This window comes from Phaenicophaeus curvirostris, chromosome 12 (genome assembly GCF_032191515.1).
Source record: "Phaenicophaeus curvirostris isolate KB17595 chromosome 12, BPBGC_Pcur_1.0, whole genome shotgun sequence".
Lineage (NCBI taxonomy): Eukaryota > Metazoa > Chordata > Aves > Cuculiformes > Cuculidae > Phaenicophaeus > Phaenicophaeus curvirostris.
Genome location: NC_091403.1, coordinates 12,256,581 through 12,276,692, shown reverse-complemented (window position 1 = coordinate 12,276,692; position 20,112 = coordinate 12,256,581).

Below are 20,112 nucleotides of genomic sequence, written 5' to 3'. Positions count from 1 at the left end.
TGTGGGGAAATAAGGAGATGTTCCTGACCCTTTTAAGAGCTATAGTAGTGCATCTGGCCCACTTGAAAAGTAAATTGAGAACTGTTAAAAAGATAGGCAAATACATTTGTGTGCATTATATACTTCCATTTCTAAAGGAACCCTGACCAGCAAATGCACTGGGATGGCATACACACAATATTCTTTTCTCCAGGGATTACTTCACCCATAGGACAAAACCAAAATAAGCTAAAGTATGAACGTTTCCTAATAGACAAACATTTAAAATACAGACTGTTAAAGGTGAATAAAAATACGTTTCTATTCTAGGACAAAATATATTTGTTCTAAGGCTAGCACAAGGGTAAGGAAAACTTCAAACAGAACTAAGGGAACAATATCCTTCATGAAGACTGTTTCATGTCACTTTTCCTTGTATGACCTTTACTTCTAACATATTGATTTTTTCCTAACCCAGTCTTGCTTTGCAGAAAAAAAGGGTATTGAGTCTTTGAGCTGCTTACATATCACTATTGTACATGCATTCTTAAAGGTGAAGGATCCCCTTTCAGAAGATGACTATCTGACTGACAATATGATTAGAATTGTCTGAGGACTTTTCATTTTAAATGTAGTGAACCACGTATATCGGTTTGGAGCAAGTGGAGGGGGTGTGAAATAGCTCAGATGGAGCTAAGTTGATGAAGTATTTGTGCAAGAGATGTGCTCAGTTATGGCCTTTTGTGTTTTGGCAAGGAAGGCGAGAATGAAAGGGAAACTAGAAATATGTCTCTTGGACCCCAGGAAGAAACTGCTTTTTCTCTCTCGATCTGCCAACTTCCTGGGATGTCTGCTGACACGTTTCTCCCATTTGCATCTGAGGCAACCCAAACAGGCTCACATTCTCAGTATAAAAGTGACCTGCTTCATATCAGCCTGAAGAGCTCATTTACATCCTCATAAACCTTTAAGAAATCATAAAAGTAAAGCCACCATCTATTTAAAGTGGTTCTGGATTAAAAACGTTTTACCATAATAACGCTTATTCTACAAAATAAGGGTGTATCCATGTATATTCTCCCTTAAACCACGATTCCTTTCTCACTTGTATTGCTGTGAATCAGAAGCAACTTCAGTTCATTCATTGAGTGAGCCCTTGTGAAGCCAGCACAAAGAGAAGGAAGATCACACCTCTTGTCAGTCTTTCCTTTACTCTTCATGAGAGAAATGTCATTTTTGCTTGCAAGAAAACTCAGCAAATTCTAACAGCAAAACAGAGAAACCTTCATTCATGCTTGCCTGCATTGAATATGCACGTAGACAAACTCCAAAGTTTAGGAGCAAAGCCATCGCTCAGATACCAACAGAAATCTTTCAATTTGTTTCAGTAGAAGCTAAGTTTTTCTGTAATTTTTTCTACTCACAATATCAAGTAATAGTTCTCAAAAAGTGTACACACAGGGAGCTGTGCTTAGCAACCTACACATGCAAGTGCAAGCCAAGTCACAGCACCTTTGGAACCAGGGCTTTTCAGATGCAAATAAATTCGCACTGGACTGGTTTTACCAGCTGTGGGGTTCAATGCACTCAACCCCCCACCCAGAAGTGAGAATGGCACAGAAAGCTGTAAACCAACTGGTGCTCAGCTGCAAGTGTGTTGTGCTTGCGCAGACTGTTGCATAAACAAAAGAATTTATTCACAGCGTGATGAACATGAATTTGTGCGTGTAACCTCTGGCTCACAGAGATGAGTCTAGATCCTTTGGCTGTGGTTTTGTGCATCACTATTCAAACTTTAGAAACCTGAAATGCACACAGGTAGCAGAGTTAGATGGGGAAAAAATATATAAGGAGAAAAATTTCAAAGAAATAGATATCATTTCAGTTACTGTTTCATTTTTGAGAAATAATAAATGGGGAATCAAAGAAAACTTTTTAAATTCAGATGAAGCGTGATGAAAAGCAGGAAAATAAGAGAGAAAATGTTCCAACACTTCCCACTATGGATGAATCTGAACTGACATCTTTGAATGAAAATTTTTAATTACCTGTAAAAATATGACATTTTATTTTGGCAGAGCAGAGAGCTTTCTCCATGGAAGGCAGAAGTTCATTTACAGAAAAAACTACAAAAAACCCGATTTTTTTAAGAAGTGCTTGTAGAAGAAAACACAAAATTGACACTTGAATAGCACCTCCTGACCACACTCAAATATCCAACTGATTAAATGTTAATTTTCAATGAAGGGGAGGGGATTTAGTCCTCTGCTACTGAGTTGCGGCATAAGTAGGCCCTGCTTACTTACAACATAACCAGGGGAAGATAACAGGGCACATGATGAATCTTACAGTTATTGCTTTGTACAACACTAAGCACATTCTAAATCACACAAAAGCATGTGCTGCCTGCAGCTATTTTAATGTTAGGGCCATATACACTGAAGCTGCACTGAGTTTCCCCTATCAGATTACACTCAAACTCCAGCAGAGTTGTCAGACTTTGTACTGCTCTTATTCTTCTGATTCTTTCCCACCACAATATGGGCATGCTGTAGTGTCTCTCATCTAAAAATGAAAACATACACACTCTAGCCCACTCCTGTCTCTCCAATCACTGCTTCCTCTCATTTTCATTGTACAAGCTGTTTATAGCTGCTGTCAGTTCTCCTTCCATTTTGTCCTAAACTGTTCCTAATCTAATTTCTCCCCATTACACTCAATTGACACAGTTCCCACTGGAGTCTCTAGTGACCTCTTCTTAGTCAGAGCTCCAGCCATACCCTTTTCATTATGCCAAAGTCCTTTTGACACAGTTTTCCATGATGTTCTTCATTAAAGTTTGCTATTCTTTGACTATCGTGACACTGACTTTTCATGCTCTCCGCTCAACTTTCTGTGAAGGTTTTGCCTTCTCAGTTGGACCCATTTTTCTATTCTTACCCTCATCTGTGGGCCAATTCAGCTGAGAAATTCAATTATCATCTTTATACTGATTACTCTTAGTTCTCCATTCACTCCAGATGTGCCTCCTGTCCAAGTTAAGGCTCTTCTCAGAAAATTAGAGGCCAACTCAAGCTCAGTGTAACAAACAGAGCAACAAGTGTCTCCCTTGGCTCCCACAACACTACCTTCTTTTTAGTCAACATGGAGATCACCACTATACTGTCTACTCCTCAGGCCTATAACCCAGCCCTTACTTTTGAAGATGACCTTGCCCTAAGTACCTATCAAAGATACAGCCTTGTCTATTCTGGCTAAAACTCTTTTCATCTTGCATCATGATTAATGAAACATCTTTCTCCTCAGCTTTGACAAATGCAACCTTGCCCTGCTCATATCCTCTCAGAATATTTCCATAAAGATCACTTTTCCTAGCCCACTGCTTTGACAACGTCACCTCTCCCTCTACATCCTTTTGCTGCCCTCCTCCCCTCACCAAACTGCATCAAACATAAGCTACTTGTCTTCACTTTCAAGGCCCTTCAGAGATTATACCTATGCTACCAATCATCTCTTTCTTTGTCAGGATGCTGAACTTCATCTCTAAGGAGCCAATAATGCTAGCTTCCATCGCACACTTGTTATATATTTCAAAGAAGCACCTTTCCACTGTCACATGTTCTGCCTTTCACTCTTGGGAGAAAACATCTATAGAGATACCTCATTATGTGTCTTCAAATCCTTCTTAAACTTTTCCTTTTTTTTTGAGGTCTGTAAAAGCCTCAAAAACTGTCCAGTTGCTGCTAGGATAAGACCACTACCAAACATGCTAACTATTCATTCTAAATCAGTTTTGTATGCAGGTATCATCTTCCCTTCAAACATGTAAGCTGTAAGCTCTTTGGGGTATGGATTGTCTTTTTGATTTGTGTTTGCACAGTGTGTAGCACAACACAGTCTTGACCCTTACCACATTCTATGGAAGTAAAAAAAAGTGGCAAATGGGATGTTAGAGAAAGGGTTAATCAGTTTACATCAATTAGTTGGTAACCAGATACCTTTGTGGGACAAATTACAAGCTAATTAGACTGCCTTAATGATGTCACATTTCCATCTTGTACTTTACTTATTAAGACTGTTGTAGTGTCCTGCTGAGAAAAGCATGAAGGTGGAGTTTCCGTAAAGCTGATCTTCCCTCCAGTTTTGAAATCTCTATTATTATATTTTCTTGTTTAAGTATACATCTTCAAAAAAAATTACACATCAAATGATTTTCAAATTTAGGTGATTAAAAAAAATTAATTTTCTTCTGAATGAGTTCTATACTGGTTCTGTTCTGAATTTGTATTTAAGCTTATGGGTTCTTTCAGATTGTGACTACATGACTACATTCTTTTTCATCTGGGGACTAGAATTTTGGGTTTGGGGGTTTTTGGGGGGTTGTTTTCCTTTGTTTGTTTGTTTGTTTGAAGTCAAGAATAAGTCTTCATCTTTGCTCCCACCAGTTTCCAACCAGTTTCTGCAGTTATTAATCAAAAAAACTCAACAGAAGTAAATACAGTTACACACTTGAGGCCAAATAAGTTACAACTTCAGAATGGTAAGCTTTTGATGTACATCATTATCTCACTGATGCTAATTTAATAATTAGAAGCAATCTCTAATAACAATGCAGCCAATAATTAACAAAGAATTTAATTAGCAACAGTGGTTAGCACTGAAAAATACTCTCCACACTGAAACTTCTTTGTAAGCCAAGCATTATTTCAAAATATGCTGGTATCAAAACGAAAATTACCTGTATTGCTATAGACGCAAGCTTTCATTTCTCCTTGGAAAGCATGTGGCTGTGATTAGTGTAGTACTCAAAATATATGGAGCAAAACAGGACACAGAATTCAAGCGTGCAAAGGCACACATACTGATGAGAGAACCTGTACTTAAGACTGTATTTTACTACTTACTACATCAACTATCATTTGAAACAACTTTTCAAAACAACAAGTAGCTGTCTCTGTAGATCACCACAAACCCTCACTGCCAGAAATGCTAGGAATGGCTCTCTCTCAACTCAGATGTCAGCCTCAGTGACCAGACAATCAACTGCTATATACTTTGACATACATTGAAAGACTTTAAACACAGAGTTAGTAAACATGCATCCATTCGGGACTTTTTTGTGACCACAGTGTTTACTGAAACTTCATCTGAAAATGTATTACTGGTATGTTCCCCCCTGCAGCTTACATTTCATCTGTATTAGTTACTTGGAAGGGAATTAAGCTTTTCTACTGCCATGACCTCATGGGTGCTCTTCAGGAAGTACTAGATACGCATATGCTCATAACTTTTCATGCAGTAGTATGAAAATCAATGGAAGCATTGAAAATATGATACTACTAAATGATTAAGAATTTAAACTCTGAAGCATAAACCCCAAGTTCTTCTGCCACAGGGCTTTCAAACAAGTTATTAATGCTGCCTTTTTTCTTAATCATTGAAACAAAATGAAGGAAAAATAATAAGGACTTCTTGTTTGTCTCTATTTCCTTTTCAAGTGTTTGAGTTGCTTTCTTCAGAGATTGTTTATATGCTTGAAATAGTGTTATTTTGCTGCAGCTTTGATTTCTTTCATAGCACATCTCCAACTATTCACTTAGGGCTCAGGTGCACAAACCCCACTGCACTGAGGACAGGCACACCAGTACTTTCAGCACATAGGCTGTTGGTAATTGCCCACATGTTCTCCAGGGCCCAGAGCAATTTAAGTTGCCTTGATTTCAGGAAATGTGACCTAAACTAGTTTAAATATTTAGCATTTACCCTAGACCACCAGTAGGCCCATGACTGATGATGCAGCTTTTTCTGCATTTCAGCTCTAAATAACTTATTTCTTACTTCTAAAAATGATCTCATTAAGTCAAATTATCCTATTGTTTCACCACTATGTTCTATAAGCACATCTAAACACTAGTTCAAAACCTAACACCAAGCAGCTATTTTTGTTGTTATCATCTGTTGCACTGTACGCCCTGTTAAACTTGTGCAAAGAATTCACATACAGTCTGTCCAAAACTGAAAAGGGGAAAAACCCCAGATAATTCATTCCAGGGATCTTACAGTTGTCTTCTATCAGTAATTTTTGAACAAAAAAAATCTCATTTCATGACATTCCCAATGGTTCATCGACATACTCTTTTCTAGTTAGAAGAAATGATTGGGCAGAAAAAAAATACCTTATTTTGCAAGGATTTCTGTGGTTATTCAGCCTTCTTGGTTTCATTTAGACTTTCAGTGAAAGCCAAATATTTGTGTTAGTTCTTTGGAGCCAAACTGATAAAATCAAGACAGTGACAGGTACAAAAGCCAATGTTATCACCACACTAAACAAACACTCGGATATTTAAGTCAGGGGCTGATACAGAGCAAAATATAAGCATGCAGCATCTTCAATGCGGTTTCCACCATTTCATGCTAAGAATAAGTTAATTAATACATAGAGACAAATTGCTTGCCCTGAACAAACTATATCTAGGTAGAAATGGCAGACAAGAGGAAAAGCACAAAGATGAGAAATGGCTTCTTTCAATGCAGATAGCAGGTAGATGGCAAAGTATGAACAGAACTGAACACTTCTGACTTATTTTTTCATTAGATCATACTGTCTCTCCATAAATAGGACCTAATGCATGCTCAGATGCATCAGGTTAAATAATGACTTACTGAAATGTTTTCAGAAAGTAGTTGATGTACTTGGTGAGTTATATTTCAAACACAAAAGTCTCATCTGTACTTCAACAAATTTTTCTCCAAGCAGGAGTTGCATACGGTTAAACAGTACTGATCATATATATATATATATATAAAAGGAACTAATATCTGAATTGCTGATTCAGACCCTGAACAAGGTCTTCTGATTTCAGCTCATTAGGTCATTAGGAGTTCTGGGTTTTGTGGGTGATGCAAAGAGGAAGGGGGCTACTAGTTTCACCCGTACAATGCCACAATAATTACAGCAACTGCAATACAGCTTCAAAAGGGCTACAAAGCTGCTGCTTCACAGCGGCATCCCATTCTTAATTAACATTTTTGGAAACACTGCAATTCTGCTGTATGGCCATTCCATCTCAGTTGATGGCTGACTGGAAGTGGTTTTCACAGCTGGGCTGCTGATCCAATAACCAGGGAGGCTGCAATATCCTTAATTTTGCAGCTCTGTTTACAGCTGTAATTAATATTTCTGGAACTACTGCAAGGCAACTTGGTGACCGCACTGTCTCATATGATAGACAGTTGGATCCTTGATTAGAACCGAGCTGTAAAACTGGTGCATGCACCAGCACAATGATGTGATGCTGCTACAAGTCACAGTTTTGACTTCTCTGCAGGTTACTAGCATAACATCACTTACTTTAGAGTTAATGGAAAGCTCTTAAAATTAGACATTCTTAGCAATGCCTTATCCGTGAAGCAAAGATTTATGGAAAAAATCTCATCAGTGCCTATTATACTGCAGCACAGTGACAAGTTTCCAGCCACCCGTGTCTGGGGATTGCAGTGTTCCTACTGTCTTTAATGGGACCACAGCTAGTTTCTTGACAGGGTGGTGTACACCCTTTACAACTCAGCACACTTGGATTTTTTAGAGAAGATTTAAACATTCCCATAAATCCTGACTAGGACAGTAACAGCCCACTTCATAAACATTTTTGTACGCATATAGAGTGTACATTATCAGCTCATTTAGAAAAGGGAGACTTGCTCTTAAACAGGAAGAATACATACTCTTCAATTAACATGATTAAGCCATATTAATAAACTACGTCTGACAGAATCCATATGAAAGCTCAAAATGCTAAAAATGCATTATAAGAATTTTGACTCTGGGATCTTTCTGCTGTATTATCCCATTGAGTATGGGCCGTGAGACAATAGAAATTTAAAACAGGTACATATTTTTACATTCATGCCAAATAATTCACATTTCTAAGGACTCTCCTATCACCATTATCAGACAAACTTTAAGAAAAGAAAAAACTTTTGGTTTCGGTGATACAGCACAAAGGCTATCACTCATAAAACCGGAATACACTCAAAATCGAAAATTTGTCTAGGTGCTAATGTATGTCATATTTCAAAGCTAGGCATTAATGCTTTTACTGAAAGCAAATCAGGCAAAACTGTTAGATTACTTCCCACTGGATTTCTAAAGTTCAGAGATCACACACAGCAAAAGAGCTAAGTGAAAACTCATAAAAGGCAGTAAGATGGAAGTCAGCTGTGGCCCAAGTTGGGGATTTTTCATTTGATGCTTTTGTTTGTTCAGGGCTTGTTCGTTTCCCTCCGCACAATTTACAAAGTATGTACTTGATGATACAGATTATCCACGCACTTAATTCTTTTCAAGGCAAATTGCATGAAAGAAGAACTTGTTCTATGCATGTTCTCCCTTATAAAAAAAAAAAATATTCCTTTGCTTACTTTATATCTCTTGTTATATTAATCTTGCTCCCCTGAAATGAGAAGGGGCCTGTGAGTGGAGCGGGGAATTGATTGTTTGTTTGACTTCTAACCACCAACAGAAACCAAAGACATTAAAAGTGCCCAATGAGGGGAATGAGAGAAGATCATGAAGTCAGGCCACTAAACAAAACAAAAGTGTATGTGTATGGGGGGAGGGAGGAGATTAATCTTATTAGGATCGTATATCATGAGGTTGTCAGGTGTGAAAGCAAACGAATGGCCTCTGTTTATCTGAGCTAAACCGTGTGGTTCACCAAAAGACTCACTCCAAGCAGGTTTGTTTTTTTTTACCCTTAATAAATTGGCTAAGTCGGTGCAGAATGTTGATAATGAAGTATGTGCAAGGGAGGTCTGAGCTCTTACCTTCCAGTGTTTAGATGCAACCAAGCTTTTTTTTTTCCCCTCCCTTTTTTTATCACAGCTGATTCAGAAAGCCCTTTGGAAAGATGAAGTAGGTAGAAATCAAAATAAATGGATTCTATTAAAACCAGCAATGCATCAACTGCTTGATAAAGTGATTAATAAACAGCTTAGGATGGTGATTGATTAAACTCTTTAATCAAAGTGCTAAACTGACTTAATATGGATAGTTTCAACATGTTCAAAGTATACATTTTCTCAGCAGAGGGTTCAGAGTTGTTTATGTAACTTTTCTGAAGTGTATCCCATAGGTCTAACCTGCAGATAGCCAGGACTGGAATATGTGAGTATTATAAAGTGCCGTACATATCACATTAGTTGCTGAAAGTTTGCAAGCAAATTATTCTATTTTCACCAGACACTATTTCTCCCACAGAATTTTAGGCGCAGCATCAGTTCATATTCTAATATGACTTACAAAAAGAGCACAGTACAAAATAAAAATCAGCTTTTTCAACTATTCTCTTAAGCACAAAAGGGACAAAAAGGAGTGAGAGTGGAATCTAAACAGAATTAGCAGAAGAGGATTACTTTTGGGTTAAGGGAGAGTTTACGTATTTACTGTAAAAGAACATATTTCATTTACTTCAATATCTGATGTCATTTTTCAATCAGTCTTCAGCTGAGTTCTTTAGCTTAATTCACAATTCAAGGATACCTAGGAGAGCCTGCAATTCCAATACATTGACATACATCTGCCCAGTATTAGCAGTCCTCAAACTTTTTGTCATCTGACTAAAGCGGCATATCAGCTGTCATTTAGAATTATAAAATAAAAAAGTTTTTAAACTATGAGCTGAATACATCAAAAAGCTAAAAACAACCCTAAAACAAAACATCAAAACCAACTGCAGAAAACTAATGTCTGTCTTGCTTTTTATGCCAGCACTGAGGGAGGATGGGGAGGGAGGAATCCTGACTCACAACCTTTCAAGACTGTCTAATGATTTTGAACACCGAGATCTAGAAAGTTTTAAAACCTCTATAAATATATTTTTAGAACTGGAAATTTGGAGACTTTCTTCCTTGGGTTTTGTTTTGTTTTTTTAACTAACTGGTGGCTACTAAATATAAAGAGTAAGCTGACCGCTTAAACTAGGCATTCCATCTAGTAGAAACCTCTGCAAGGAGAATTATAAGAGGAAGAGCACCCACGGTGTACTTGCTTCAGTATGAAGACTTGCTATAGCTACGGAAGCTTGGACTGTTAGCTAAATGTCTGTAGCCTTGTAAAAAGTAATAAACATTAGTATACTTTTAATGCACCATAATAATTTTTAAGCTCAAACTGTCAACTATTATTATATAGAGCCCTTTACCTGCATGCATGCCACAGTGTTTCAGGTGGCAATATAATTATCCTGTTATGAGCATATATATAAAACAAACACCCCGTATAAGACCTTGCAATAGCAAGGTGCTTCACATCCAGAATCTCTGGAGGAGGGGAAATTCTGCAAGAGAAAACTAATAATGTGTAATGGTCTGAGTGAATCTGCACAGGGATTTTCAATAGTCTCGTCATTGTAAAATATATGGGACAAACAAATCACTTAAATAGCTTGGAAAGTGGCTGTGCAGTGTTTTAAAAACAATCAATAAAGCTTTAAAATCAATATCTTGATGAACCACCAGCCATTGGAGGTTATTAAGCAGAGTGACTTTTCTATAGTAATATACTATTGAGAACTATTTGAGAACAGAGTTAAGCCTATCCAGCTCCACCTCCTGCTTCCACCATTGAAGTAAGCCAGATATTTACAGGTAAAGCTCTATGTCATGTACATGTCATGCATACAGTACTGTGTAATGGAGCAATTTCCTTCATACTGCATTGTCACCTCAGTCCTAAACTATGAAGACTTTAAGGTTTTCTTTAGAGTTACAAATTCTGCAAGTGTTAGGTTCTCACTGTCTCTCAGATTTGCTTACAGTGCTTTCATTCAGAGAGCAAAAAAGCAGAACAGGAATTAAATTTAAACAGATTGTTGCAACTACAGGCTTATTTCTGAAGCAGTAACAGACAAATGCCTATTTAATATGTAAAAATTTCAGTGAATAAAATGGGCAACTTCATTACCTAACAACAACAACTTAAAAGAGATTTGCCCATAGACAAAACCATATAAAAATATGGACAAGATAGGGAAAGGGGATGGACACTGACACTAGAGAAAGCAATTCCAAAATATAAAAAGCTGGACTTCAGAAAAGATGTGGAATTGCCTCATGTAAAGCTATCAGCATCATGCAAAGCATGGAAAAAAACCAAAGCAGATGGTTTGATAGGTATAATCAAACGTCAAAAGCCTCTCACATGAGCAGCATTTTTTATTTCTACAGTGTAAGTGCTTGATACCCTCTACACTCAAGTCTCTTGAGCTGTACTTAATTGACATTAACAATTCACAGCGCCACCCATCAAATGCAGTTTTATGAAAGAAACAAACTAACAGATAACTATATGCACAATTCTGATTTATCTGGAGTCACATACGGTATTTCTCACTACTATTTTCAAAATACATCTGTAATTCAGACAATTTTATAATGCAAGTAATAATAAGTAGGTGTAATTGTGTAATAATATTTCTTCAATGTCTAAATTTAACAAGGGCATCACTATGTGGAGTTTTTCCTCTACTTACCTCTTCTGAAAATCTGTTCCATTTCAATTTGCATGTATTGCAAGACTGATTCTTTTTAATTCCTTGTGTTATGGCACGTTTTGACAAGTAGGTGATACTGAACACAGCGCATGTAAGACCTAGAGGGCCAGGAAGAGAGAAAGATTCTTTCTCTCTGTTCTTTTATTATGCTTATTCCTACCATATCTGTCCACCTCCAGTTCCTCAGTGTGGAATTTATAGATACATACACCCATATCTGCAAAAACTCCTTTTCATTGAATAAGAAGAAAGGGTTGGAGTTACAACAGCATAAAGAGATTATGGCCATTCTCAGTCCCAGTGAAATTCCCCAGAACACTTGATGAGTGCAGACTTGGGACCAGATTTGCAGCTGACAGAACCATGAACCCAGGTTAAGCCTGAATACTGTCAATTATCATAACAATATGAAAACAACTGCTTAACTAGGAGTAATTTAATCAAACATCCTCAATTTCTGTCACTTCATGCAATTGATTTGTTTTGCCACGTACAACTTCTGGGACTAATGAATGTGTTGGACAAAAATCATAAGCAGTGGTGTAGCACAAGAAAGCAATTGGTCTAGCAATATTTACAGTATCATTCAAAACAGAAAGCACCAGAAAGTAAAAGTCACCTTTGCCTGAAGCCTCCTGCAACACAAGTATTTGGATTCATGTAGAGCTTCCAAAAGAAATGTCTCCAGTATCAGCTGCAGCACCTTGCAGCTGGCCACAACATTAATGAGGGTCATAATGTTTCTCTTCTACAGCTGAGGCACAAGAGTTAAGTTTTAATCTTGGATTCGTATGATTTTGAATACAGAAAAGTCGTCCCTCAGTATGGGGTCCTAAAGTAACAAAGCTAAGCACTTTCTCTGCTCTTACTGACTGCTGCTGCATGAATAAGAAAGTCACATTTCAGCCTCCAACTTAAGCAAAATGCAATATTTAGGATGTAATCCAAACAGCCATGAAAGTCAGAAGGAACCCCTCCAACTCACAAATCTTGAAAGACTTCACGTGGTCTCTGACTGTCTTGCAATGCACTCAGCATTCAGCATCTTTAACTTTCTGGCACACTTGAAAATTTTATGTCTGTCAGATTTCAAACATTTTCGTCAGTCTACCTCTGTATACAGGTTCAAGTTTTTATCAAATCAGAGTTCCTTTGATACTATGTCTAAAGTTTTAGATTTATCCTCTCACTTATTAGAAAAGCAGATCTTAGTATAGACATCTTGGACTCTGTATTCAGACAACAGCAAAGAAAGGAAGCATTCACTTTCTGTCATTTCTAAACCACTCAGCATATCAAAGTTCAAGGGACTTTATCCCATTACTTTTTCTTTCAAGGACAAGTAATGATTCCAATACAACCAAACTATGAATTCCTCTTTATAAATATATTTTATAAAGGAAAGATAGGAATCTCCTATTTTTTAAGGGAAAATAATACTCCCACATGTATACATTCAGGGCTAACAAGCAACACTATCTGCAAGGCTGGAATATTTTCACACTCCTTTCTATTATACAAAACAATAAACCCTCTCCAGCTGATTCCTCTCATTGTAGAATGCAAATTGCCTATAAAAGACCTCAGGGTGTGAGAAGACACTTATAAAACAGACATTATACATGCTCTCATACCAACTATGCTATCAACTATGCAATTTTAAATATATTAAGCATAAAAAGGTATCAACAAATCTGCTTTTTGTGGTTGTAATAATCACAATCTGAAGCACCTCTGTTTGTCAAGCCATTGCTTCAGATACCAATCTTTCTCACTTTAGGTCTAAGAGAGCATCTGCTTCGTGCTAGGTGCAAAAGTAAATTTTCATTAAGAGAGCTTAAAACAAAATTAACTATTTTTTAATGCGTAAGAAGGGCGTAATTTCACCTTAAAGGCAACAGATGCTATAACAGAACATTAAAAAGCTGCAACTTATATAATAAACTTTTGTATAAAGGTAAACATACTATTAAAGAAACTGAGTTTATTAACATTTTGATGCAGAGTCATCTTTCCAAAAACTACATTCATCACTCAGATCTGAGTGGTGCACCCAGAAAATAATTAATCTCATTTCCCGAGTTCGACTGCAAGACTGCTAGATCTTCAAGTAGTTCTGTAAATAAGGTGTGGATCTTTAAAAAATGGGGTCTTAATGAAGTAACAGACTTAGCAGAACAAACCAGATCAGTGTCATCAGCCTAAACTCATCAAGCACTATCAGTCACCAATTTCAGTAGTACTCATTTGTTTTATTTCAATTAGTCCGCTTTTAAAGCGCAACAGTTAAAAGTCATAGGAAAGACTAACTGTGGAGTTCTCCACAACCCAAAACTCAACCTCCTCATTCTAACAGGGAAGCAATTAAGATCCAATCATTTTTAATGCATCATAAATAATCTTCACACTTGCTGTTAAGTTAATTAATATAATCAGTAATGCCAAACACATCAAAATGAAACTTATTTTGCAAACATGCAAAATGTTCTGCCTCATTGCCTCTCTATCAAAATTAAATGCTATTTTGCTAACAACTTTTGCAAAGTTTTAATTTCAATTCCTTCTGATCACAAATCTTAACAAAAAAATTGATACAACTAATCCAAAGTTTGTTTCTGACAAGAGTCCAAGTGTCATGGGAACACTACTTGAGCACTTAACAGCCTGACTCTGCAAAAAGTTCTGGGGTCAAGTTACTTGTGTCCTTAAGTGTTTCATATCAAAGTATTGTGTATTATTCACTGACCTTCACTGAATCGCCAGAAATTGCTTTTATGTGAAATGAAAGTAGAGTCTGTGGCTAAATTGTTCATTACTATCAATGCAAGTGAAAAAGAAAATAATCATCTAGAAGAACTGCATGGAAAAAAACCCTAGAGATGGAAGAAGTGAATTCTCACTTTTAGAAAAGAAAGTTCAGACCTATTTTGATGACCATGGACCCACACTCATCTTTCTCTTTCCATGCACAGAGTTCACACATTCATATGATAATTTCTCAAAACCAAAAGATACAGAGAATAATTGTAGGGTTTATTTTGTGGTCCTGTGCACCCTGGGAAATCCAAGTGTGGAGCAGTTCACAGGCTTAGAGTTGCCACTGGGATGCTGTCAACTAGACACAGGGGTATAGTGATGCTGTGTGCGCCTGATACATTGCCCACATCTTGGGGTCTGGGTCATCCTCCTCCAGACCCTCCACAAAAGTGGGTTACATTCCCTCCTCCTGGAAAGCTGCCTGGAAGTTTGTCTGCAGAGTTTTATGACTACCTGCAGAGCTGAGTTCCTACAAATGCTACATTATTTACAGGGGATGTTCCTGCATTGCATCAATATCTAACATGCATATGAAATTTCATTATATGATTTTCAGGATCCTACTGAAGGGAGAAAATAAGACAACTCAGCTAACATTTAGTGTTGTTGCCACTCATTAGAAGACAGGGAGATTATTTCAAAGATATTCTAACCACTGTTATAACAATTAGGCTTGTAAAAACTTCCACAAGCCTGACCCTCATTTTATTCCTAGAAGATTACTAGGAAATCAAGTGTAATAGTGAAGAAAATGAGAAAGTAACCCATGGTCCTCCACAAGCTAACAGCTGACACATTCTGAGTAGCTCATGTGCTTGGTTCTTTGAGACATTAAAATAATTAGTAACTGTTATAAAGAACATATTGAGCACTGTTTAAGTTTCCCTTTTTATGGAATATCTATGTACATATCACAGGTTTTAACAATTTACTCTAATTACAGATCTTCAAATACATTTCCTAGCTGATAATCTACCTCAGTTGTTCCTCAAAGCACCCCTGGCAGGTACTGAGCAATAAACACTTTGTAGCTGAACTAGGATATTTACTCTTAAGTCACAGGTCTTTGTTTCTCTGAACTTAAAACAAAGCCTCTCTCCTTTAAAGCAAATAGTTTTTAATATTGCTGTCTACCATCAGTGCATATAATATAAAGACAAAACCAGCATTTCTAGTAGCCTTCATGAATTCAAGCTTCAGTGTTTCAAAAGTGGAAAAAAAAATAAGTCACTTCTTGTAAATTAATAGATTTAAAAATATTGTATTCTTGCCCACAAATAAAAATCCAGGGTGATACACGAAGGCAGAGCCCCAAGTGATTTCAATAGTTGTAAGGTTCTACATCATAAATTTATTCATCATCAATGAATTCAGCATCTTTCTAAAAGGCTTTAAAAAAATTTTGAAAAAATTACTGCTCATGGCCATTTCTTTGAACTCTACTTATGTAAATGTTCAAGAACCAGGACCAAAGGGAAATGAATAGATCTAATCAAAACCTCAATTGCTTCTAATTTACAAGCAAGTTTTTCTCTATTTAAACAAGACCCAAGTCTCAATTCTTCAGTGACCTCCCAAGAATGACAAGGAAGAGATTCATCCAGGTTTGAGCTTGCAGAGAAATCAGGACCAACTCAATGCTGAAGCTAACAGTATTGTTGGGTTTGAATTAATTATTTTTATTATTAGACACCACAAAATCCATGTTATGTAAGCAAAACTACCCAATTAAAATAAATGCATATCACGATACTTTCTGGAAATAAATCATGATTTAAATTAAAATTGCTTGCCCATTAGCAGCAAATCCTGGAGCAGATGATCCTAATAGCAAGTTAACTCAAACAGCAGGCAGCACAGTACATCACATTGATGCTACATCAGAGCTGTTTCCAGCAGCCTTTCTGTTATTGGATGGGGATTTGTGTTTGGGTTTTTAAAATTTTTTCCCCCTTCTTTCACATGAGAAACAATTTACCTCTGCTAGTTTTTAAACTAGTGGTTTACTGTCACTGCACATTTACTTTCAGGTAATTATTCTATTTTAAATACATGCAATTCAATGTAAGTAAGTTGAAGGATATTAACTAACACTGAAGTTTTTAAAAGCAAATACAAACCATAGAACACCTCTTCAGAACACAACCTTATGCTATGCACCTTTGCTGAGACCTTTTATTTTAAATATAAAAAAAGGACTGAACTCACCTATCATTCCAGAATCCAATTCAAAGTCCTCCAATAGGAAGGCCTGTTTTCCACATCTGTAAACACAAAGATACAGGCAGACCAGAACCTCATGTTATCCCACTTCTCCTTGCAGGGAGGAAATGTACTTTCCCCCTGGTGCAGACAGTGCTCAGATGAGCACAGGTTTAGTCTGATGAATTTGGGCATTGCAAACACCTGCTGAAACCTGAGGTGAACAGGTGCAAAGCAAGTGCCTTCATGGCTCCATCTCTGCAACTTCCTTCTAAGGTGCATCTGTGTTACCTGTAACCTGTGGATTAGAGAGCCTTCTAGGATAAGCAGAGCTGGAGTAACAGGAAGAATCATAGAATCATAGAACGGTTTGAGTTGGAAGGGACCTTAAAGATCACCTAGTTCCAACCCCAAAAGAAAGAACAAGAAAAGAATTAGTTCAGAGAAACTGAACCATACATCAGATGGTATGGACTTCTTTCTCTTTTCTCAGAAAGCCACTCTCCAGACATGAGCACAGATCCAGTGGGAAAGGTGACCCTGGCATTACTTTTCCTGTTGAGACTGCAACAGCAAGAACTCACGTGAAGCTCACTGTCTTGGCTTAAGGAAAGTTAGATGTAGCTTGTTTGCTTACGCCTTCTTGGAGAGGTATGCAGGCCTCGCTGCAGGCTGGAACAAGAACTCTACTGCAACACTTGGTTTACTTTTCTGTCAGAGAATTAATTCACCCCAAATAGGATAAACCCTGGACACCCAATCACTCAGACTTGAGTATAGGGTAATGAATTTTAGCCCTGACAAATACAGACTCTCTCATGCTTCTTCAATGAGTGCAAAGCAAGTTAACACCACTTTAAATTCCAAATACACAGAGGCCAAGACACTCATTGACTTCTTGCAGGAGCAGAATCTGGCCCAGATATATGAAACATTTCAAAAGAAGCCTTGACTTGCAACAAGGATCAGTCGAGACAAAAGTATTCGAGTCAGGGCATTGCTAGACAATCTCGCTAGTTGTCAGATCTGCAGTGTAATGACATGTCAATTTGATTCCTTTTGTTCGTGAGCTTGGAGCCTATCTTTGGGCCTGAATTCTTCTGTACTTTAGCTTTTCTTTTGTTCCAGTGGCACTTCTCCCAACATTACTTGACAATGAGTGATGCTCCACAACCCTGATCTTTCACACCCTGTTGGTGACCTATAACTTTTCATGCATAACCTTTGACCTGGGGCCTGACAGTTTGATTTATTGTCCAGTGTTATGATTTATGAGTATCTTCTCAGAATAATTAATGGACAACAGGTGGCAGCATAATAATTTTGATTACCCAGCGGTTCATGAAACCACTACAAAGGTGACTTCATTTGCTGAAGAAGGAAAGGACAACAATTAAAAATTACACAAAGCAATTCTTTTATGCCTTTTTGGTTTTCACCCTTTGTCTGTTGAACAGAAGACTCTATTTAGGCTCACTGCCTTCCTTCTCAAATACCTAGAACTCCAATTCTGTGCATAAGACAATGCTTCCAAAATCATGGTGCTGGTAGAATTATTTTGCTGTTAGAAAACACTTGAATTTTATGTTTGAATTTTTTGTTTTTTGTATAAAACCAGTGAGTTATCTTTAAGTCTGTTTGAAAAGCTGGACAATGTGGGTCAAAGTTCATTCCAAAGTGCAGATTTTTGTTAACTTATAATTTTGCAGAACTGGTAATGTGCTGTGTCTTGGATTTCACTTATCTGAAGTTGAATCCCCAGTCAAAAAGAAATTATTTCCACAATTCACCTCTTACGTATGCAATGCTTCTGTCTAAAGGTTTTCCCCCCCCATCTCTAGTGATCATAGAACAAAAGGAAATTTTGCTCCTAACTGTCTCAAGTAATTGCTTAAATGTAGGTTAAAGGGCAAGTGCTCACTACCCTCGCTCCAGGTCCCATGCTCAGACAAATTTAGTTCAGCTAAATCTGCAATATCTTCCCATTACCTAACTTTACCCTTTCATAACAAGCAGCGCTCCTGTTGTCATTTGGGCTACATACAGGAGCCGTGGTTAGAATAAATAAATTGTCCTCCAGACTCTGCAGACTATTAATAACTAAGATGCATACATACAATACAACAAAAATGTTACACAGCGGCACAGAGTTGTCAATTTTTATTTTTGAAAAATAAGCTTAAGACTATCTGTACTTAGAATATGTTCAAGTTTTCATCTAGTTTATGTAATCCATAAAGTCCCAAATAGCTTTTTCTCCCAGAAACTTCACACCACTATGATATATTCTTTTCTCATAGGTATTCTACATGCTGCTCTGCCCCTTATTTCAGTTGATCTCAAGTCCTTAGCACTTTTGATAGGCATATGTTGATATGGAAAAGGACATGATGGTATCATCCATATGGACAGCGAGATCCACAACCAGATTTTCAGAGCTGATCAATAAGACTTTCAGTGAAGTTAGTTGGAGCTTCAAGTATTTAGAACTTCCAAAAATTGAACTGATGGTGATTAAAGAATGGAGCTGCAGTGTGTTTGCTCACAAGATATATATTAAAATAAGTGGGGTAGTGTGTGGTTTCCCAATCTTTATTACAAGATAAAGAGTCTAACATCAGTGGAATTCAGTGCACTAACGCCAACAGAACACTGCCAGCATGCACCAGCTTGGACATTGGAACAGAACACTTCCTTCTCATCCCCCCTAAAAATAAATTAAACACATTCTAGTGAATTTCAACAGCAAAAATTGTTTGTCACAATTTGTCTGCATGCCCATGACAGCATATGCAAAATGAATTTTTGTACTACCACACTGACAATATTATAGGCTTATCATCTTCAATTGACTTTATGACTTATAAAAATATTCCTTCAATTCTGCTTTACATCAGTTTCATAACAGTGTAACACACAGTTCTGAAATATACATTCCTGTTACGCTCAAATTTTGAAATATCTGATGGAAAACCTGGCTAATAAATAAAGGAGACTTCCCAGAATGTTAAAAGCACTCAGCTTTTGCAAGGATCCATAGTGGAAAAATAAATAAATTACTGCTTTTGAGATCAGACTTGTTTTATTCCCCTCCTTTCCTCTAAGAACTCAAAGACACCCTACAATCAAACGCTACTTTAATGAAGCCAATTTTGTCCTTAGTAGTTTTATCAAACCTTTAATACCACATTAGCTGCTTAATATACAGTGAAAGCAGCAACAGAAAAGCACTAGCACCCGACTGCATTCTCAGTAGAGATGAAGGAAAAATTTGCAACAAATCATTTATCAGATTAATGCAGCTGCTTTTGCTACTCATGAAATAGCCACAAGCTTTCTACAAATGGAATAATAGTCACAAAAACAGAGCATGTACGCCACTGTTCTAATTAACGTTTTAATTTGGGACAGTATCTCAGTGATGACGTCTGGAACATCATATGACACCATTTTCCTCTTTGATTGGATGTTGCAAAGGTATTCATGATGCAAGTTTCACACGCAAATCTTAAAGGGACAATTGCAAATATAAATGAACACAACTGGCTTTCCCACTTAAAAT